Source organism: Xenia sp. Carnegie-2017, unplaced genomic scaffold (assembly GCF_021976095.1).
Source record: "Xenia sp. Carnegie-2017 unplaced genomic scaffold, XeniaSp_v1 HiC_scaffold_1, whole genome shotgun sequence".
In the NCBI taxonomy this organism is placed as follows: domain Eukaryota; kingdom Metazoa; phylum Cnidaria; class Anthozoa; order Malacalcyonacea; family Xeniidae; genus Xenia; species Xenia sp. Carnegie-2017.
Genome location: NW_025813402.1, coordinates 794,388 through 818,807, shown reverse-complemented (window position 1 = coordinate 818,807; position 24,420 = coordinate 794,388). Strand labels below are relative to the sequence as shown.

Genomic DNA, 24,420 nt, shown 5'->3' with positions numbered 1-24,420 from the left:
CAGATGAATTCCAATTTCCAGAATATCCACAGCACTTTTGTGATCAGTACAATGGAAATATACTTCTGTCTCAGGATTATTTTCATTTAGTTCAGCAACTTTTGATCCAACATGGTGTAGAGCATCTTCTTGCGATTCAACATTGATCATATTTATAGGATGACTATGTCTTCCCTCTTCATCAAAACGTGTGATATTCACAGTAAACCATTCATTTTGATTATCATTTTTGAAAGGAAAGTATGAAACTTGATCATTTAACAAGATATCATACTTAAAATGATTTTCAATGTAAGTTTTCACCCAGGAGAAAATTGGTTTGTGATTCGGATCTGCCATGTTGGTTATCCAATTAGCAATAAATTCAGATCGATGCTTTGTAAAACCAATCTTGCACAAGATTTTAGCAACATTTTCACCATCTCTGAGATTTTTTAAGCTGTCTTCTTCCTTAAACTCCTTTAAAAATCTTAGCAAATGTACCTTTTCACTTTTGTGTTTTCTCATGTAAGGAGTTTGTTCGAGAAGCCTGCAAGCAAACTCATCTTTCAAACCAAGCACTGAGCACAGAACATCTTCTGGGGTGATATCCAAGTCAAAGAGATCATTTATCTCAGGATGGTTTAGATTGGAAATGGCACTTTCTATACTACTCAAAGCATTATCAAGATTAAATTCATACACATACTCAATTGTAATTTCTTGCTTAAAGCCACAAAAATTGTTGTAGATCAGATTTATTTCATCGAGAAGCTTGGTTAACTTGTAGAGATCTACTTTTAGATCATTCAATTGATTTATCTTTTCATAAGTGAGTTTGCCTTTATCAGACAATAATGTCTTTACGTTGTCCAACAAGATACAACAAAATACAAGACACTGATGAAGAACATAAAATGAGCGAATTAAGTGGCGGTCAGTTTTATCAGCACTTTCATGTCTGTCTAGGGTACGCAATTGGGAACGCCAGTCGCCTAGAACAGTCACATGTTTCTCAACATCTTCATTGTTTTTAGTAGTTCGCTTTTCCTTGATTTTAAAACGTTCACGTTTCCCAATGATTGGATATTTATTCATCCTAAAAGCCTGGAAGAAGAACGGATAAAGAAAACATGAAGTCACACTTAAACATATGACACAAATCGATATTTAAAGTGCTCACAAAAACCGCGTGCTCTCAAATAAACTCGTCTTTGAACGTTTACTTATAAGAATCGAAATGCTTAAAACAGAAGTGTAAAATGCCTTCATGAAAATAGTACATTATAAACTTACGTTGAAAAATTTTCACGCTACAGAAGTATGCCAGGGCAGCAAAGATGAAAGGACAGATTAAATATAAAACTATATCACATTTACCATTACTCAAGAAATGATTGCCTTACACTGCATTTCAGCCAATCAGGTTGTGCTGCTTTAGGCGTCATCTAGGCGTCATCAAGCGTCATAAAATAAACACAATGCGCTGCGGTGATTGGTCAAGAGCTTGAATAAGTCTCACTCAACACGAGGGAAATACATTAAAAAATTTATCAAATCATTCTGCATTTCTGTAGCAGTGTACAATATCTTCTCGCTGTTTTTAAATAACCAGAATTTACCATCATTATTTGGCTTGTTTTGAAATCAACTGCTTTAGTCTATTAGGAACACTTCGAGAGAAAACGGTGAACGGTTTGATGTTAAAAACACTGTTGAAACTGATTACACCAAAAATTATCATTTCATTCAAAGTTAATAATGACATAGATAAAAAAAATAAATACATTTTTACATACAAAAGTTCAAAGTAAGGTTACTAATAATGGTTACATTAATTCATTGTCAATTAGCTACACAAGATATAAACAAATATGTCCTTGAAAGTTTCCGTTTTTGAAACAAGATGCGTTTTCAAGTGTTCGCATTTACACTATTATACAGTGAATGGTTATTTTTACAGTAATATAGTGAATGGTTATTTTACGGTAATATATAATGAATGCTTATTTCTATACTAAGGCCCGTTTCACAAGGCACATTTTACATGCGCCGAATGCATTCAAAACAAAAAAAATTGAGACGAAATTCCTCGTTCTCTTTTGTTTTAAATGCATTCGGCTCATGTAAAATGCGACGTTTGGAAAACGGACCTGAAAGTTGGCAACTAATACATTCTGATTTAAACTTCTTCTTGTGTTGACTGAACATTCAACACAAAATCATTCAGCTCCATGGAATATCCATATTCTCTTATCAAATCCAACACATGAGGTAAATAATTGAATTCCTCAATAAGAGTCTCTTGTATGGGACGACGCCTCCTACAATTTTCTATTCCTGCCGTCACTTCACCAAGACAACCTTGAACAATTTGTTCACCATTGCTTACGTCACGCTCCCCATGTTTCAACCATCTGTTGTTGTAGAATTTCTTGCAAAGCTTGCAACCCATGTTTATGCTGGTATAAATTGAAGATAAAAAGTCTTTATTCACGAGACTTTTCCATGCGAGACTTTAAAAGTTAAGTGATAATGTTTAAAATTTGATTTTTATCTTACAGACAACCAAAATATTTCATACACGATCGCGTAACAAGTATACGAAAAAGGGATTCTGAGACAAGTGGTGCTTTTAATTCGTTGCATTTGACAACAACTATTACAAGACGCAAATATAATCAAACATTTTTCTGGCCGAGTGAGCGCCTTGTTATATCAAATAAGTATTTTTGCAACATTTCCAAGAATCGCAAAATAAATAAAGCAGCGTATATTTGGGAGTCAAGAAGTATATGATGGGAGACACAATTCAACAGAAAACAGCCAAAAGCGCGCATGATCTATTGTCTAGTGGTATAAGTGGTCACGGCCAGGTGGTATCGTATAATATATTCCATCGTATTATATTTTGCATGTGTTTATGCATGGACAACAATGGAAAATCTATATTGTGTTGTTTCTTTTCGCCTTTCAAAGTCAGTTGAGACGACTAAAGACGACATTTTGTTTGAGAAATAAAATACGGGCATTGAGGAGCATTCTGCCTCTGAAATTTTAGGAAAAATTGCTTTATTAAATCACAATGAAGGTGACGTTGTTCAACATCGAACGGCGTCAAGTCGAAGTACAAACTGAAAGATTGTATCGACTTGGATTTTACGAGATGGTTAGTAAAACTTAGTATTATTGCAAAATCTGTCATCAGTCACTAACGAAAAGCTGACAGGCAAGCTCATTGAAAATAACTGCACTATGTCTCACAAATTTCTCCCAACGTCGATCGATACATTGAGAAAGAATTACCGGTTACTTATGCCGTATGCGGAAGGTTTTGTCAACAACATCACGACAATGTAAACTTTCAAGCTAAAATTTTGTTGCTTTTTGTTTATGGTAGCGTATCTACGTCCATTATATACAAATATATATATTATAGAACTCAATGGGCTGCACTTCAGAGCCCTCTATTAGTAAGAGTTGGGACAAACGGTCTGGGGCGAGCGCGGAGCCGCCATTTTGGTTCCTACTTGCAAAGTTAAACTATAATAATACTATTGGAAATTGGGTTTATATGCAAAAGAAGAAGGCAATTTAAGCTTATTCCATGGTAGTATCAAATATATTAGGAATAATAGCAAGCTCTTTGCGTTTTTTTAACGATTTGCGGCAGACCTGATTTAATTTCATTGGTTTGAGCTTCGTTTGCGGTTTACTAGTTCGTGCTTCAAATTGATCGTGACCCATTGTAAGAAGTATTTTTCGTACGTGAACGTGTTTTCTCGGCTTATGTTCCGACTCTGTAACAAGTTTTCAAGATCTTTAAGCTTGGTGGCAAGCGGCAATGTTATCCTGGCATCAGTGTTATCAAATACTTGGACAAGACTTTGTTCGAAACTTCGAATCATAGTAATCATGCAGTTTTGGTCCGGAAAGATCTGTGTTCAAGATTTGTAACAATTTAATGGTAGTGAGTGATTTATGCCCCCCCAATTTAATCCAAGCATGATATTTTTTATTCTGAAAGATCACAAAATTTTCCTGCTCAGCAGAAAATGACAGACTTTACTTTTTAGTTATTGAAATATGCAATGATTTGACCAAGATGCATTTGGCCTTATACGTTTTATTCCTTTATATGAAGTTATTTCGCCTTTATCACTTTATAAAGTATTAAAGTTTATTTCTAATAAAGTTTGTTAGGGATTCTGCTGAAAAGTTTGCTGAAGCATTTCTTTAAAATGAATATATTATTTCTATAATATGAAACATTTCTGTTTGTTGAAGAACAGTCTGTTTGCTATAAATGCTACTGTTTGTAGTCTTTTATACAGCATATGAGTCTGATCCAATCTTTAATTTAGCAAAGAGTTAAATTTATTGGTTGAGGAATGACAAAACTTCTATATGTGTTTAATGATCAAACAGGGGTGTGTTGGAGGGAGCTCAGCCCCGTTTGTTCAAATTCTATGCCTTGTATTGCCAGTGAAATATATATATCAAAAAGCTAGCAGCACCTAAATATATATGAGAAAGCCAGCAATATTTTAATATATATGAGAAAGGCAGCAACAGTTGTAATATACATTAAAAAGCCCAAATAGCTGAAATTATGGAGATATGCCTCTGATCTTATAAACCAAAGCCTACAATTAAAACATCATCGACAAGTCTAGAAGAGAAGTAATGTTCTACTTTGAGCTACAGAAGTAGGGTACATTTGTACAATTCATTACCAAAATATATTGTACTCAGCTGTTTCAGTGAATATCCTAATTATAATTACTTCATTTTAAATGATGAACTAAAAATAAAAATACAACATGGAAAATCATAAGAGTTTCTGTGATTTGGTGTAGTTGTTTCAGTGTGGAAGTGGCTGAGAATTGAGAGGTTTGTAGATTGACCAATTTCAGAACATAATGAGAAATCATCTTCGATTAAAAAACAAGCTTTGGAGTAAGAAAACTATTGAAACTGCATCAGCACGAACTTTTCAATGTTATTTGGCCCAAAAATGTTTCTCTACTTGAGTCAGTTAATTGAACCTTATATCAAAAGCAGTTCAGCACAACAATCACCATACGCAATCAAATTTCGTAAGTTCGACGAAAAGGCATTTCTTCAATTTTTTTCGTAATCCTCGATTCTTGCGATATGTAATGACAATTAGTAGTCTTCAACAATCAGTTATTACACATTTATCCATAAAAAAACGCAATATTATCTCAAAATACTGTATTACTAGCAGCAATTGCTATATAAACACTAGCTGAAATTTCAAAACTAGGAACCAAAATGGCGGAAATTGATCAGGTGATCAATATTGCCCAATCAACGTAAGCTAAACGGATAACAATAGATGTCCCAACTCTTATACTATAGAGGGCTCTGCTGCACTTATCTGTCTGGAAACATGGCCGCCGTTTAAAATACCCGGATTGTAGAACTCAAAACAGGGGAAACGAACATCAAAGGTTCCGACATCGAGTGGCGCTTGTGTTACGTATCTAATCTGTGACTGAGGGCCTGTTTATATGGAGCCGAGTTACCCGGCTGAGCGAGTTACTCGCCAAGCCGGGTAACTCGGCCCTTATATAAAATGAATGCATTTCCCGGTGAATCGTTTATATGACACATCCGAGTAACTCGCCTTGCCGGGAACTCGGTTTGTGTAAGCGAGTTACCCGGCTAGGCGGGATGAATTTTTCCATATAAACGCATTTGCCGGGTAACTCGGCGAGGCGAGAAAATTGGCTCTGTTGGTACGCATGCGTACTAAGCCTTGTACTTGTAGCATTATTATTCAAAAACATACACATATCATAATTTTCAATTTTATATTCACCCATTCCATTTTTGCTGCGAAACTGTGAGGCTTTTTAAAATCTCGCGCCTTTACTCGAAGTTAGCATTGCCAAACTTCATTTAAGACAAATGAACGGAAGTACTAGCCGAGTTACCCGGTGCCATATAAACAGATCTCTTTGCCAAACCCGGTTGAGCTTGCTCAGCCGGGTAACTCGGCTCCATATGACCAGGCCACTGAGTGACTGAATTGTAGATAGAGTTTGCTATACGGTCACGTGATATTTTGATATTCTGCGAATGCACACGAGACTAACCCAGTCTATGCCCCCAATTAAGTTACATTGCACGCGAGCACATACCAGCACGAACTAACTAGTAAAAGAAATTGAAAAAGTCTTTAAAAGTTTTCTTAAAATGATTGTAATAGGAAAGATCATGAAAGATTTAAAACATCTAAACCCGTTATTGCATGGATTTCCAACTCGGCGTTTTTATAGCGGCGAAACTCCACGGGTTTGATAAATTTAATACTTAACACCTGAATTGGAATGTTTACAAGTAAAGAAATTCTTAACATTCCGCATTCTGTGACGAAATTGCAAAATTTTAATAATTACATGCAAAATTTAACTGGATGCGAAAATTCAAATAAAACTTGCTTGATATACCAGATGATAAGGATCGGTATCCAGCGGCGCATTGTGGCTAATTATTCGTTATATATACGAAGTACGATAAAACAGACGTCTTGGTATAATTCAAACTAAGTTAGTTTGCTATCAACCACTTTTCAAGATTTTTTAAGTCAGAGTTTACTGTCGTTTCTAGTTCAACTATATCATTATTTGAAGCAGTTAAGCAGTTATTTCGCGTTAGATAGTTTGAAAATCTGAAAAATTTATTCATAATTTTTTTGAGCAATGTAAATTTATCCTGAAATTATAACCCAACTTTAACTCAATGGCAAATAAAGAAGAAATTTCAAACATTCTGTATGATACACCATGTATAATAATAATAAACTTAAATTATTAGTGAGATGATTTAACGATGGTGGAGCAAAACATGAAAGCTATAAACGACACTGAAATTAGTGAATGTAAATCGTAACTCTTAAACCAACCTCTTTTACTGAATCCAAGTTAGCCACGAAGGTAAAAATGTACAAATCAAGTTGAAAGTCGCGTTTGCACGCTTTGAAAATTGAAATAGGTCTCAGATAATAAGAACCACTTGCTCTGTGAAAGCGAACGTCTACGGCAGTACGTTTGCAAGCTGTTAAAACGAGTAGAGTGTTAAAACGAGTTAGTGTAAAAACGAGTTAGTGTAACGAGTTGACTTTGAACCGGAAATAAAACAGTTTCCCCCAACCAATCAAAATCTCGAGGAATTATCAAACCAATGAAAATCCAAACAAGGGGTCGAACGAATGATGACATCATACTTAAATGTACGAAATGAAATACATAGGCGATACGATACATCATTGTTTTATAAAACTAGCCATATTTTCCTTTATGTTATTGTTTTCTTCATTCGTAATGTCGACATAATCATAAAGTTTTTGTCGTTTTGTGAGCTTTTGTACTTTTTAATACAGTTAACGTCATGATACACTTCCGCGTTTGAAATTTCAAATATTCTCGATTTCATTTGATGATATATAAAGTTAGAAAGAAGTATTAGAATTTTTCAACATACTTCACTGACTGTATAACTTCTGATAAACGTAAAAGGTGAACGTCGAGATTAAGTTAACATGAAATTTAAACTCAGGGTCAGACAATGGAAAGCGACAGACAAACTATAGCATCGACAGTCATAATTCATAACCAATTTTGATAAGATATTTTGAATCTTGGATCAATTATGATTAAAAAGTTCAAGGAAAGTTTTCGCCGTAGGAAATTGTTAGCAATATGAAATTTAATGATCTCCTTTCTAAATATGCTTTCATTTCAACGACTTGGCATTTACAATAGTTTCACGATGACGAATGTCCTATTCAACACAAACTACAAATTCAGAGCTGCAGTTTAACCCGAACAGGGGACCTTCAAAAACTGCCTCGTTAAATATTGACAATGAAATATCTATTTCGGATCGTCTATAGAAAATAATTAATGTTTGTAATGTATAGGGTTTGAATAGAGTTTGAAGTTAAACTAATTGTTGTTCAAGACAACTGCAGGTCGTGTATGATAAAAATAAAACACAGCAAGTTTTAAAACAAACCACAATCATTTATGCTTCATCTTGTTTTTCTTCATCATCAGGATTATCATCATCACCATCAACTTCTGCATTTTGACGTTCAAGTTTTTCCAGTTCCTTTGCAAAATCTGCTTCATCCATACCTGTGACAACCTTTGGCTAAACAGATAAAAATGATAATCAATGGTAGAAATTTATAGCTTAAATTTATCATTTCAAATCAACAAATTTCTTGCATGAATGCAAAGTCATGGCAATAGGATTTACAAGTACATTTCAACCCCTAATCTTTATTGCCATGTATGTGACATAATGAGAAGAACTGAAAAAATAAACACAAAAGTAGATTGCTAAGCTCTTGGTCAGTAATGATCAAGGTTAAAATTCTGTGGGTAAAGTGAAGGTTTGAATCAACAATTGACTTGTAATGTGTAAATCACACAATGACTTTCAAGGACAGTATGGGGAAGGTATGTGGATAATATGTTGATTGCATGAGGATGATATATAGTGATGGTACTAGGATGATATGGTATGGTATGAGGATCACATGGTGGTAGTACAAAGATGATGTGGTGATGGTTTGAGGATTATATGGTTATGGTATGAGGATCACATGTTGGTAGTACAAAGATGATGTGGTGATGGTTTGAGGATGATATGGTATGATATGAGGATCACATGGTGGTGGTACAAAGATGGTATGAAGATGATAACAAGGTGTTAAGGGCATAATATGCACATGGAATAAAATGATACAGAGATTGATAACAGAAAGTTTGAAGGACGGTACTTTATACTTAGAACAAATGTACCTTTCTTGTTCATAATGACTTCTTCAATGGTTTTGATTGAAGTTTCCAAAGCTTTTAAACCTTCTTCTCGATTCATTGTTGTCGTTTTGACAACATAGGTAGGCGGTGAAATACGATTTATCTTAAAGAACAAGACAATTTATTCGTAAATAATCGCTGTGCTCTGTACAATCCTAACTTTAATTTTACAAACAAAATTTCCTAAACATACATACAAGAGCATACAGAAAATAAACATTTGAACATATTTATTCATACTTGACACAAACCTTATGAGATCAAGCACAGAATGAATGTATTGCTTCTACTTTTTCTTCGTTCGGTTCAGTTTTTTTCACGTTAACATTTCCAAGTTTAACACAAATAACTAAAATATTCCACAAAATGGCGACTAAAATTGTTGTCATAAGACACGAACAACGAAATGCCACAGAGTGGATAACGTTTTATTTACAATAAACTGAGGAAGACAAAGAAAATAAACTCAAAGTTTCGAAATTTTAAAATATTCATGCTCGCTTGCGTCAAAAGTTCACAAAAATGGCAAAAAGTTCATATTACATCTAATTTTTTAGATCGGAAGTTAACGGATTAATTCGGACATTCTCGGAAAACCTTTGAAATTTTTTGAAAAGTCTCGGAAATATTCGGAAAACATCGGATTATCTTCAAATCGTCGTTGTTTTGAAAGAAGTGTCAAGCTATGAAGATTTTCTTTTCATTGAACTATGATTTATCTATACATTCTTTATGAAAATGATGAAAATACAAAAATGCATAATATTTAGAAAAGTTCACAAAAAGTTTACAAACTTTTAATGTTCATGAAATGTTCATGAAGAGAGCACAAAGTTCACAAATCTGTGAACTTTGTTCACGATCTGGCAGCACTGAGTCTAGCACATTGCTAAAAGAGCATTTAACATAACATTTCTTGAGTAAAAGAAATATAACTGCATTTATAATAAGCAGAGAATGTAGACTCCACAATTGTAAAGTTATCTGAAAGTTCACTTTTTAATTATAAATGTAAAGGCATGGCAGTAGGATTCACAAGAACATTTCAACCCTCTGACCTTTGTTGGCTTGCCAGCATAATGAGAAGAACTGACAAAATAAACACAAAGTAGTTTGCTAAGCTCTTGTTGATGAATGATCAAGGTTAAAAATATGTTTACGTAAAAGCACAATTGAAATAAACTGAGTATAAAAAACAAACTTTTTTATTACAGACATGTTTCGGCAAAAATTATGCCATCATAAGTGTAAATGAATATGTTATAAAATGTGATACTTAAATATATAAATAGAGATAAATGACTTACATTTGACTTACAATGGTTATTTCTAAATATAAAGTTTCTGATACATTGGGCCAAAGTTGATTTAAAGTTCTTCTGGTATATAAGGCGAACAATTGAATTCCTCAACAAGGCTCTCTTGTATGGGATAACCTCCAGTACCATTTTCAATACCGCTCTCTTGTATGGGATAAACTCCAGTACCATTTCCCGTTTCCATTGCCATTTCTCCAAGACTTTCTTGAAAGTTTTGGTCACCATTGTTTTGGTCATTTTGCTCATTTTCTGAGCTTCTCAAGTTGTTCGAAGTTTTACCAGGCTTCCTATCCATGGCTGTGTTTGTATAAAATCAAGATATGAAGTCTTTATTCACGGAACTTTTCCATACAATACACTACTTTAAAAGCTAATTGATAATGCTTAAAATTTGATTCTAATCTTACAGACAACCAAAGTATTTCATACACGATCGTGTAACAAGTATAGGAAATAGGGATTCTGAGACAAGTGGTGCCTTTAATTCGTTGCATTTGACAACAACTATTACCAGACGCAAATATAATCAAACATTTTTCTGGCCGAGTGAGCGCCTTGTTATATCAAATAAGTATTTTTGTAACATTCCCAAGAATCGCAAAATAAATAAAGCAGCGTAGAAAATTGCATGCAAGTATGAACATAGCCCCCAACAGAAGTGAGAATAGGTTCAAATAGACAATTGAATATCCCTATCTTATGTCGTGAGGGCTTGGGCGCAAAATTTTGGAGTTAAATTTGGGATAATTTTCAACTGTACAAAAAAAGGTATGAAACAAGATCAAAGCATGGCAGCTAAAATTAATGAACATTCGATACATTCTGCATAAGGTCAAAATTCAGCAATTTAAAAATTTACATGATGTTAAACTGTATTGAACATAACGTCAGAAAAGCCTAAACTAGCTTGTACTGTCCATTAGAAATCCAAACCATGCAATTTTGTACAAATTCACTAACAACCTAAAAATGCAATAAGTATAAGCCTAAACTACTCTTTGAAAATTGAAAACCCGCAATTTTGTACAAATTCAGTAAGTATACTAATAATAAAACCAAACCTATCTCGTAGCTTTAGCTAAATAAAGACTAACAAAATTTAGCTCGAGTAAAAGTGCGTTCTCTTGTAAAAAGTACCTGTTCTTGAGAAACCACAAATAAGAAAAATAGAAATGAAAATTGCTTTTATTCCTTGAGTCACCTCATACACTTGTGGTCTTGTGCAAACTAAAAGCTATCAAGTATGTGAAGTATATTTCGAGTCAAGAAGTATATGATGGGAAACATAATTCAGTAGAAAACAGCCAAAAGCGCATGATCTATTGTCTAGTGGTGTAAGTGGTCACGGTCAGGTGGTATCGAATAAAATCTTCCATCGTATTATATTTTGCATGTGTTTATGCATGGACAACAATGCAAAATCTATATTTGTTGTTTCTTGCCGCCTTTCAAAGTCAGTTGAGACGACTAAAGACGACATTTTGTTTGAGGAATTAAATACGGGCATCGAGGAGCATTCTGCCTCCGAAATTTTAGGAAAAATTGCTTTATTAAATCACAATGAAGGTGATATTGTTCAACATCCAGCGGCGTCAAGTCAAAACAAACTGAAAGATTGTATCGACTTAAATGGTACGAGATGGTTAATAAAATTTAGTATCATTGCAAAAATCTATCATCGGTTACTAGCGAAAAGCTGACAAGCAAGCCCATTGAAAATAACTGCACTGTCTCACAAATTTCTACCAACGTCGACCCAAACAAGATGAAGGATACCGGTTACTTATGCGGAAGGTTTTGTCAACAACATCACGACAAAGAAGACTTTCAAGCTAAAATTTTGTTGCTTTTTGTTAAAGGTAGCGTATCTATATCTATGTAATCTGAAAATAAAGTTGTTTAGTTGCATTTGAATGAAGCAAATGCTGATGTTCAATGTGCGATAGGCTTTGGTAAAGTTGGCAAAGATGCTTGCATAGACTGCGGTCAAGCATATGTTGTAGTTGCTTCTCACTGCAGCTTTTTGTCGTGTCAAAATACATGATACTTTTCCTTTAATTTTATCTAAAATATTTGTCTGAATCATTTAATACATGGGAACATGCATGCTTCACTGAATTGGACTTTGTGTTTCATAAAATAACTCGATGTTTGTAATAGTTCAATTTCAAAGACTCGTGAAATAAAACAATTTCATTTTGTATGACAGTAATCTACCTTCAGTTATAATCAGGGCAAATAGCGATTTTTCTTGTATTGCCTGATTGCTATTGATTTGCATCTACAGCAGCTTTCTAAACAGGATGCTTCAAACTTTGATAACTTTTGCCATGGTTTTGGAATTACCATTTGGCACATTACACTTTAGTTGTTCTGAGCATATGTAAGTTTTATGAAGGAAAGTCATGATGCTATGGAATAGGACGACTGCGTGTTAGCAAAAGCCATCTTAACACAAAATTACATAATTGTTTGCACATTTAACATTAGCATTTGCTTGTTTCAAATGCACATAAAGAACTTTATTTTCAGATTTAATGAACGTAGAAACACAGTCCACAACGAAAAGCAAATAATTTTTAGCAAGAAACCTTCCACAACGACAAGCGTAATTTCGTCCAATTTCGTGAGACATAGTGCTTTAGCCAATGATAGCTTTTGCAAAGTTATAATTATTACTCGTATAAGTCAAATTATTACAATCTCTTAGTTTGTTCTTTGCCACAAGTTGTTTAACAAAGTCTGTTTTTCGAAATTTTCAGATGCAGAAGACTCCTGAACCTTTGTATTCAAAAGAACTGTCGTCATAAATCGTCTTTATTGACTTGAAAAGGCAACAAGAAAAGATCACCGACTTTCGCTTAAGCACGGTTCAAACGTCGTGCTTTTCATGTGCCGAACCTAATTCATATTAGGTACGGCAAAGAACGACGTGGCTCGACGTCGATTCAAAAGTCAAACTTAATTTGTCGAATTTTGCGCATGATCACAACGATCACATTCGCAAAAAAATTTTACAATATGCAAATTAACCTATTAATCTAGGGTCCCACGACACTTTTCTTACGTACGATTTAATATGCAAATAAGGGAATTAAGACACTTGCTGGGCTACTTACTGTTTATTCACCATTTAACTTATCCACGACATTTACATCATTAAACTTACTATAAATTTAGGGTCGCACGACGCTTTTCGTACGCGTTATTTACCAGATAGTTTGTGAAAATTCATTAAATGTTTCAATATTTTATAGCAGATGAAAAATACCTCAATTTCAATTATTGCATACAAAGTTTCTACGAGGCATAACGGTATATCATATAAGAAATACATCAAAACTTTTGCACAACAACTATTAAACAAGAAATTTAAAACATTCTGTTTAACACACCATGTATAACAACAATAAACTAAAATTATTACCACTCGCTTTAGTGAGGATCGATCGTCATTTAAGGTCGGAGATTTACATTCAATTGAAATTTATTTTCAACATGAGTCAAATAAAATAAATAAGCTTTCTTACCTCTCACAGCAACCTCTCTTCTGAAGTACAAATCTCATATACTTCACAAAATAGGTCTGACTCTGACGGATTACAATGAGAAATACTCTACAAGAGTATGCACCGATTCTTATTCTACGTCTGTCGTGAAAATGGTTTGTGACGTATTCAGCGCGGTAATGAAGCGGGAAATTCGGTTACATTTGAAGCGGGAAATTCGGTTACATTTGTTATGTAAATAAGGCATAAGAGCGCAATAAGAGGCAATAAAAATTTGCTTTTTCACAAATAGAAAATACGACATCGAAAAGTACATTTGTTCTAATTAGTTAATATTTCAATTATCATTATGTTCACGGCAAACTTGTACAAATTATAGATATTTATAGTTCATCAGGAATAAGAACATGACAAACTCTGCTTGTTTTATTCTTTTTCTCTGACGCTGCAAAAACAGCAGCTCATTAAACATACGTCAGTTGTATGATTTCAAATCTTTGATACATCATACAAGTGGGCAAAATGTCCAATGGACTCAAGTGATGTCCTTCTGATAATAGTTACACAGTCAAAGAAAGCAAACATGAGACAAACATTGTGTAAATGGTGTGAACACTTGCTTTGTTATTTTATTTTGTTTTGGAAACACATAACTTTTCTTCAATATGCAAAAGACATTGTTATGATATCACAATGCATAATTAGCTTTAGAAAAAACTAATTTTTGTGGACAGTTAACATAAATTATTGCCAATGTCACAGGGTGCTAATATTATTGATTTCAATGCATTGGGATGGTGTCATTGTAATTTTCAAATAAACAACTAATGATTGAATATGTCCGTCTTAATAAAGCATGGGGTACTTAGGGAAATGGTAACAGGATGATATGAGGACAGTAGAGGCACCATGGGGGTGTCATTTTATTGATACAATATACTTTTCATAGAAATATAAACCAAACACTTACAGGTTGTTGTAAAACAAATGTTCCTTTCTTGTTCATAATGACTTCTTCAATGGCTTTGATAGATGTTTCCAAAGCTTTCAAACCTTCTTCTCGATTCATTGTTGTTGTCATGACAACATTGGTTGGTGGTGAAATGGGATTTATCTTAAAGAAGAAAACAGTTTACAATCAAACAGTGAAATTTTCAAAAGATTATTTATCATTGTATGGTATTTAGGCCTGGCGCAGCTGTTGTAAGATATAATTACATTGATGTGCACATTTGGTACATCTATAAATAATTAAATTTTGTTTTCGTGAACATCAAAATGTTCATCCTCATTGTGTTTATGTAGCAATATTGCAATTTGATGCATTTCAATGAGAATGATCTGTCATATACAGTGGTGTAAAACAAAGCTTCATGCTATTCTTGGTTCTTAAGGTTCGTTTTTCTTGACAACTCATTTATTGACAGTTGTCTTGTTGTACACAATGTTCAGTAGTATATATAATAATCATTCTACAATTGAAATCTTGACATAAACATATTTAAAAGTTAAAATGACATGATGAATATGAGGTATAGCTCTATTGGTTAAGAACAGTTCATGTACGACGTCAGATGATGTTAATGTTGATTCATAATGGTTTCAAAAAAGCTTGGCTGACTGATAATTATGCTAATAAACACATAACCCTGGCTGTCACATGTTACAATCGTAAACAAAATCTCAGCAAACTTTTGGCATAAATATAAAGCAGTTTTAAAATTCAAAAGGAGTAAAGATCTTTTTATAAAGTCTAACGATGATCAATGATTGCAGTACAATAGAACTTACCTAAATGAAGTCATAATATTAAACGTCGCTCGATTTTGAAATAGAAATACAAACAATTCGTTGTTGATGATGGCACAAAATATGTACAAAGATATAACGCAGATTGTTCAATCAGTTGCATTTTTCAATGCAAAATTTTCAAGAACCTCAAACGGTAATACTATACATACAGACGAGCAATTCCTGTCATTCTGTCTGAGGATGACTTTGAAATAAAGTCAAAAATTTACAGTTCACTTCTCGTCTTGTTTCGATGCATATTTTGCAATCTCAAGATGTCTTGCTTCTTCAGAATTTGTTTTATACAAGTTTACAGTTTGAGTTTACATGACTGACTTTACCGATTCTCGGAAACATCCGGTGGAAACTATCGGTATTCGCCGATTATTATTCGATGTCTGTCGTAAAAATGGTCGTGACGTATTCAGTGACGTAATCAGTTTCCGGCCTATAGATGTGGGAAATTAGGGATTTCATCTTTTTATGTAAATGAGGGCATAAGAGCGCAACAAGATATGATAATAAGAATTTAATTTTTCACAAATAGAAAATACGACAACGAAAAGTACATTTGTTCTAATTAGTTAATATTTCAATTATCATTATGTTCACGGCACACTTGTACAAATTATAGATATTTACAGTTCATCAGGAATTGAAGGAAGATTTAAATCATACAATTCAATAAGAAGTTCCAAACATAAAAGTACGAGTAAAAACATTAAATATTCTGCTCCAGGTTCCATCCCTTGATCCTCTGCAGCGCTGGCGATTTTCCTCTTGTCCGTATTTGATTAAAGTTAGCTTTGGATTTTTTCACCGTTTTCGCTCCTTTCCTTATTTTTGTATTACAAAATCACAGTTTTCGCGTTTTTATTCCTTTTATAAACTTCTGATTAAGGCAGAATTTTTATGACATGTAGAGGAAAACCGGTAGAGAGTTTTAACACTGAAGCTCTGTTTTTTTGGCTTTGTAACGACTGAAAAATAAAATGGCAAGTTGTATTGAAGTTTGAAAGTTGAAGGTGACGAGGACAATTTCAGTCGTGCGAGGCATTTTTAGAAGATGAATACTTAAATTACAAATTTATAACAAAGTAAGAACAAAGGTATTCATATCTTCAACATATTCATCGATATTGAAGTTGTTCACATGGGAACTGGTTGAAAACTTTACTTCGCTTAATGACAATAGAGGTACTTTAATTCGCATATTTTGATGATGTACATCTCGTAGAGTTTGTACATCAAACTCCGGATACCGTTCATGAAAATGTCCTTCTGTTTATTTTTCTATGTCAATTTTACTTTTATTTATAATTTTATTGAAATGAATATACTGCAGGATCAGTTTAAAATGATCGGAAAACACGATCCAGCAGGAAAAATGCCGAAATGGATGAAACTTGTTTCATACTATCATACTTTCACGACCTGGACGATCTACATTTACAAACATGTAACGATACTCCCGGGTTCAAACCATTTACTTTATTTGACCAAGTTCTACAAAAGGTTTGCTAAATCACAAATACTTTACGTGGTGGCATAAATGACACCGTATAATTGTTGGTGTTGATGGATGTGTTGATCTTGTGCTGGTTGGCAACATATTGAACAAAATACAAAAAACATTCTTTAAGCTCCAGTTAACATGACTTAATTGGTTATTGGCTGAGTTCTAACTTTCTTGTCAACTGCAACATATACATGTAAAGATCAATAATTTAAATGAGGCAATTGCTTTGCTACCGCTTGCCTTTAGCATGCAAATTTTGTAAGATGAACTTTGGAAAACTGCTCGTCCAATTATTCCTAATTTAATATTTGATGATAAAACTAATGAACATTCAATGATACATTATGCATAAGGTTTATGTCAGGTGGTATCGAATATAATATTCCATCGTATTATATTTTGCATGTGTTTATGCATGGACAACAATGCAAAATCTATATTATGTTGTTTCTTGCCGCCTTTCAAAGTCAGTTTAGACGACTGAAGACACTATTTTGTTTGAGGAATTAAATACGGGCATTGAGGAGCATTCTGCCTCTAAAATTTTAGGAAAAATTACTTTATTAAATCACAATGAAGGTGACATTGTTCAACATCCAGCGGCGTAAAGTCAAAGAACAAACTGAAAGATTGTATCGATTTAAATGGTACGAGATGGTTGATAAAATTTAGTATCATTGCAAAAATCTATCATCGGTTATAAGCGAAAAGCTGACAAGCAAGCTCATCGAAAATAACTGCACTATGTCTCACAAATTTCTCCATCGTCGACCCAAACAAGATGAAGGATACCGGTTACTTACGCGGAAGGTTTTGTCAATAACATCACGACAAAGAAGACTTTCAAGCTAAAATTTTGTTACTTTTTGTTAAAGGTAGCGTATATATATATCTATTTTATCTGAAAATAAAGTTGTTTGGTTGCATTTGAATGAAGCAAATGATGATATTCAATGTACGATAGGCTTTGGTAATTGGTAAAGTTGGCAAAGATGCTTGCATAGACGGCGTTCAAGCAAGCATATGTTGTAGTTGATTCTCACTGCAACTTTTTGTCGTGTCAAAATACTGGATACTTTTTTATTTAATTTTATCAACAATGTTTGTCTGAATCATTTAATACATGGGAACATGCATGCTTCACTAAATTCGACTTCATGTTTCATGAAATAACTCGATGTTTGTAATAGTTCAATTTCAAAGACTCGTGAAATAAAACAATTTCATTTTGTATGACAGTAATCTACCTTCAGTTATAATCAGGGCAAACAGTGATTTTTCTTGTATTGTCGGATTGCTATATTTGTATCTACAGCAGGCTTCTAAACAGGATGCTTCAAACTTTGATAACTTTTGCCATGGTTTTGGAACTACCATTTGGCACATTACACTTTACTTGTACTGAGCATATGTAAGGTTTATGAAGGAAAGTCATGATGCTATGTAACATCACTTAACACAAAATTACATAATTATTTGCACATTTAACATCAGCGTGTACTTGTTTCAAATGCACATAAAGAACTTTATTTTCAGATTTAGGGCCTGTTTATATGGAGCCGAGTTACCCGGCTGAGCGAATTACTCGGCCCTTATATAAAATGAATGCATTTCCCGGTGAATCGTTTATATGACACATCCGAGTAACTCGCCTTGCCGGGTAACTCGGTTTGTGTAAGCGAGTTACCCGGCTAGGCGGGATGAATTTTTCCATATAAACGCATTTGCCAGGTAACTCGTCGAGGCGAGAAAATTGGCTCTGTTGGTACGCATGCGTACTAAGCCATGTACTTGCAGCGTTATTATACAAAAACATATACATATAATAATTTTCAATTTTATATTCACCCATTCCATTTTTGCTGCAAAACTGTGAGGCTTTTTAAAATCTCGCGCCTTTACTCGAAGTTAGCATAGCCAAACTTCATTTAAGACAAATGAACGGAAGTACTAGCCGAGTTACCCGGTGCCATATAAACAGATCTCTTTGTCAAACCCGGTTGAGCGAGTAACTCGCTCAGCCGGGTAACTCGGCTCCACATGACCAGGCCCTTAGAGACTAAATTGTAGATAGAGTTTGCTATACGGTGACGTAATATTTTGATATTATTCTGCGAATGCACACGAGACCAACCCAGTCTATGCTGCCAATTAAGTTACATTGCACGCGAGCGCGTACCAGGAAGAACTAACTAGTAAAAGAAATTGAAAAAGTCTTTAAAAGTTTTCTTAAAATGATTGTAATAGGAAAGATCATGAAAAATTTAAAACATCTTAACCCGTTACTGCATGGATTTCCAACTCGGCGTTTTTATAGCGGCGAAACTCCACGGGTTTGATAAATTTAATACTTAACACCTGAATTAGAATGTTTACAAGTAAAGAAATTCTTAACATTCCGCATTCTGTGACGAAATTGCAAACTTTTTTGTAATACATGCAAAAATTTTCTTAATTACATGCAAAATTTACCTGGATGCGAAAATTCAAATAACGTTTGCTTGCTATTAAAGATGATCATCTTCGGTATCCAGCAGCGCGTTGTGCCTTATTTAGTTGTACCAAGTGCGATCAAAGATTCTGTCTTGGTTTAATTCAAACTAAGTTACTTTGCTATCAACCATTTTTCAAGATTTTTTAAGTCAGAGTTTGCTGTCGTTTCTACTTCAACTATATCATTATTTGAAGCAGTTGAGCAGTTATTACGCGTCAGATAATTTGAAAATCTGACATTTATTCTTGCTTAATTTTTTGTGCATTGTAAATTTATCCTGAAATTATAACCCAACTTTAACTCAATGGCAAATAAACAAGAAATTTCAAACATTCTGTATGATACACCATGTATAATAATAATAAACTTAAATTATCAGTGAGATGATTTAACAACGGTGGAGCAAAACATGAAAGCTATAAACGACACTGAAATTAGTAAATGTAAATTGTAACTCTTACACCAACCTCTTTTACTGAATCCAAGTTAGCCACGAAGGTAAAAATGTACAAATCAAGTTGAAAGTCTCGTTTGCACGCTTTGAAAATTGAGATAGATCTGAGAAAATAAGAATCACCTGGTTGTCGTTCGTCGTCTTCATTCGTTGGAACCATCCGTTCTAAATTCCAGCATCGCGCCTTTACCAACGTCGGAAGTACAGCAGTTTCCCCCAACCAACCAATCAAAATCTCGAGGAATTATCAAGCCAATGAAAAGCCTAACAAAAATTGAACACATGATGTCATCAAACTTTCATTAACATCTTGACTTTGGTGAAGAAAACATCTCTCAAAGGAGGCTCAAATGTACGAAAACGAAATACATATACGATACGATAAGATACATCACTGTTTCATAAAACTAGCCATATTTTCTTTTATGTTATTGTTTTCTTCATTCGCAATGTCGACATAATCATAAAGCTTTTGTCGTTTTGTGAGCTTTTGTACTTTTTAATACAGTGAACGTCATAATACACTTCCGCGTTTAAAATTTCATGTATTCTCAGTTTCATTTGATGACATATAAAGTTAGAAAGGAGTATTAGAATTTTTCAACGAACTTCACAGACTGTATAAGTTCTGATAAACGTCAAAGGTGAACGTCGAGATTAAGTTAACATGAAATTTAACTTTCACTTCAACGACTACACATTTACAATAGTTTCGCGAAGGTCCAATTCATCTCAAGCTAAATATTTGAGGCTGTATTTTAACCATAATGGACCTTAAATAAATCTTCTCTCGAAATACTGACCATGAAACATTTATTTCTAATAGTCATATGAAAGATTCATATCTGTGTTGGGTTTGAATATAATTGAAGTTTAACTAAATGCTGTTCAAGTCAACTGTAGGGTTGTGTAAGATAAAAATAAAACACAGTATGTGTCTTTTAAAATGTTTTAGAACAAACCACAATCATTTATGCTTCATCTTGTTCTTCTTCATCATCAGCATTATCATCATCACCATCAACTTCTGCATTTTGATGTTCAAGTTTTTCCAGTTCCTTTGCAAAATCTGCTTCATCCATATCTGTGATAACCTTTGGCTGAACAGATAACAATGATAATCAATGATAGAAATGTATAGCTTAAATTTATCATTTGAAATCAACAAATTTCTTGCATGAATGCAAAGGCATGGCAATAGGATTTACAAGTACATTTCAACCCCTAACCTTGATTGGCATGTATCTGACATAATGAGAAGAACTGACAAAATAAACACAAAAGTAGATTGCTAAGCTCTTGGTCAGTAATGATCAAGGTTAAAAATCTGTGGGTAAAGTGAAGGTTGGAATCAACAATCGACTTGTAATGTGCCAATTTATCGCACACTAATCGACAGAGCATACAAACTTAACAATACAAACAATGGCTTTTAACGAGACATAAAAAAACATCACATCCACTCTTTTACGAAACTCTTTCCCACTACACTTTATTAACAGAACCGTAAAACGATATCTCGACAACAAACATAGCAACAACCTCAAACTAGACACCGAAACTCCTGACACGACGATCACAACCAACACAAATGAAAATTCCAAAATAACAACTCTATACTTCAAACTACCATACATCGGACATTACTCACGACACACACAACGCAGACTTACAAACATTATGAAACGCTTCTGTACAGATATTGACATTCGACTAATTTTCACATCATTCAAAATCAAAAACCTTCCTTTTCTCATTCAAAGACCCAATCCCTGATTCAATTAAATCTATGGGGGTGTATGAATTCAATTGCGCGGGATGTAATTCCCGATACATTGGCGAAACTTCGCGCCATTTATCCACCAGAATCAGGGAACATACCACAACAGACAAAAACTCTCATATCTACCGAAACCTTCTTAAATCTCACTCATGTAAAACTAACTATTCACCCTCTTGCTTCAAAATCATCGACACTGCCGACACCTCATTCTCCCTTAAAATCAAAGAAGCACTCCACATTAACAAAACTAACCCTGACCTCAATGTTCAAGTTTTTAAATTCAATACAATATTTAGTTTATAATACGCTCGGACGCTCCCCATTAATTTATCTTATTTCCTTATTATTGTTGTAATTTATGTATCATATTACTTTTATATAAACCTTGTATTGTTTATTATTTCATTCATACTGAAGATGGCATCATGAGATGTGGAAACATGTCTATTTTAAAAAACTCGTCTTGTATATTAAATGCGCATTAGCAATAGTGCTTTTACGAAATTATCAATACAAAATTTTTTAACTTTGTTTGCCTTTTGAATTTTTACACCCATTACTTCATGTCATTTTCTTGTTTCAATTCTCACAGATAAATATTGTCAATGTTAACAGGGTCGTTATATTTTTGATTTTAAAGGACAGGGATGGTGTCATTGTAATTTACAAATAAACGACTGATGATGACGTCATACTTGAACTTTGATAATGTCCCATTTTTAATACAGCATGGTACTTAGGGAACAGTGTGCGAATTAGTTCAGAAAAAACGATGTGCAATTTTTTTTGACAGAAGTGTTTCTTTAGAGGCATAATCAAATCGTTACTACGTTAATTATTACATAGCGCTAATTGCTAAATTAATATTTTTAAACGTGAACAAATTCATATGATTTACGACTGTATTTTTTGTTCAACCGCTGACCCAGTTATAAATGTATGAGAGAAATTTTTTTCGGATGTTATTCTCTCCTGTTTTTTTGTGCAAACTTTACAGCTCAATAAATTCACCACTTGGCCATCATCCTAGCACTCAAACTAGTCAGCATTTGATGTTTCCATCCATTTTTTTGCTCTAACTTTGCTGATAGCTACAACCTTTCGACGAAGATGGCAAGAAAGACAAAAGTGAAAAGAGAATAACCGAATATACTTTTCCTTTCTGATTATTAACAGTAACATCCTTGATGTTTACTTACGATAAAAAACTTCATATTTATGTCATGTTACAAACAATATGTAAAAGCAAAAAGTGTGGCTGATCAAGGTTGCCAGTTTGGTTTAATGTTTTGAGCCAAATTGGCTTCCTTTTCTCACGTTAGGCTTATTTAAAATCAAAATTCCCTTGGTTTATTTTTCAAATTTGGCTTATTTAAGTTTTTTTTTGTCTTCTTTCAAGAATCAAAATCAAAATATTTCCTGATTTTACTGAAAATACTCAAAATAGCTATGATGCTAAAAACAGTACGTAACGGTTTACAAAACAACGCAAATGCAAAAATTGACATTAATAATGTATTACACCCCTATTGTCATAAGCATATAAGCACTATGTATGTTGACTGTTGACAGACTTCCCAGTCACAAAGTGACAACATCTTTGAATTTGATGACATTGTGTCAACATGGATTTTAATGTCGTGCAGCGCACTTGTTTATAAAGTAAAGATCTGTAAAGATTAAGCTTGAAATCTTTGTTCAATTTATGTGGTGGTAATCAATAATGAAGTTTTTTGCATATCGTTTGAAAAAGTGATGTGCAATTGTTTTCATTTTAGCTAAAACGATGTGCAAATTGCACATTGCACACCTTTAATTCGCACACTGGTGATATCATTGATTTTAAATAAGTCTAACGTGAGAAAAGGAAGCCAAATTTGGCTCAAAACATTAAACCAAACTGGCGACCTTGATTAGCCATACTTTTTGCTTTTACATATTGTTTGTAATATGACATAAATATGATGTTTTTTATCGTAAATAAACATCAAGGATGTTACTGTTAATAATCAGAAAGCAAAAGTATATTTGGTGTTTCTCTTTTCACTTTTGTCTTTCTTGTCATTTTCGTCAAAAGGTTGTAGCTACCAGCAAAGTTAATACAGTAAAAAAATGGATGGAAACATCAAATGCTGACTCGTTTGATTACTAGGATGATGGCCAAGTGGTGAATTTATTGTGCTGTAAAGTTTGCACACAAAAAGAGAAGAGAATAACGTGCAAAAAATTTCTCTCATACATTGGTAACTGGATCAGCGGTTGTAAAGAAAAACACTGTCGTAAATCATATGAATTTGTTCATGCTCAAAAATATTAATTTAGCAAATAGCGCTACATATAGTAATGAACGTAATATCGATTTGCTTATGCCTCTAAACAAACACTTTTGTCGAAAAAAAAAATTGCACATCGTTTTTTCTCAACTAATTCGCACACTGGTTATCACAATGCAATATTAGCTTTAGGAAAAACTAATTTTTGTGGACAGTTAATATAAATTATTGCCAATGTCACAGGATCCTAATATTATTGATTTCAATGCATTGGGATGGTGTCATTGTAATTTTCAAACAAACAACTAATGATTGAATATGTCCGTCTTAATACAGCATGGGGTACTTAGAGAAATGGTAACAGGATGATATGAAGACAGTAGAGGCACCAGGGGGATGTCATTTTAGTGATACAATATACTTTTTATATAAATATAAACC

General features: G+C 33.6%; 2 long non-coding RNA genes across 2 annotated transcripts; both read right to left on the bottom strand.

Annotated features, from left to right (window-relative positions):
* Positions 1-1,675: 1,675 nt before the first annotated feature.
* LOC124441303 lies at positions 1,676-7,143 on the bottom strand. The gene is made up of 2 exons (XR_006946939.1): positions 6,914-7,143; positions 1,676-2,441 (listed from the first exon to the last, which is right to left on the bottom strand). It is a non-coding gene; the product is annotated as an uncharacterized LOC124441303 (long non-coding RNA).
* Positions 7,144-7,698: 555 nt separating this feature from the next.
* On the bottom strand, positions 7,699-9,405 carry LOC124441244. The gene is made up of 3 exons (XR_006946920.1): positions 9,089-9,405; positions 8,820-8,940; positions 7,699-8,163 (listed from the first exon to the last, which is right to left on the bottom strand). It is a non-coding gene; the product is annotated as an uncharacterized LOC124441244 (long non-coding RNA).
* Between the last annotated feature and the right edge of the window lie 15,015 nt (positions 9,406-24,420).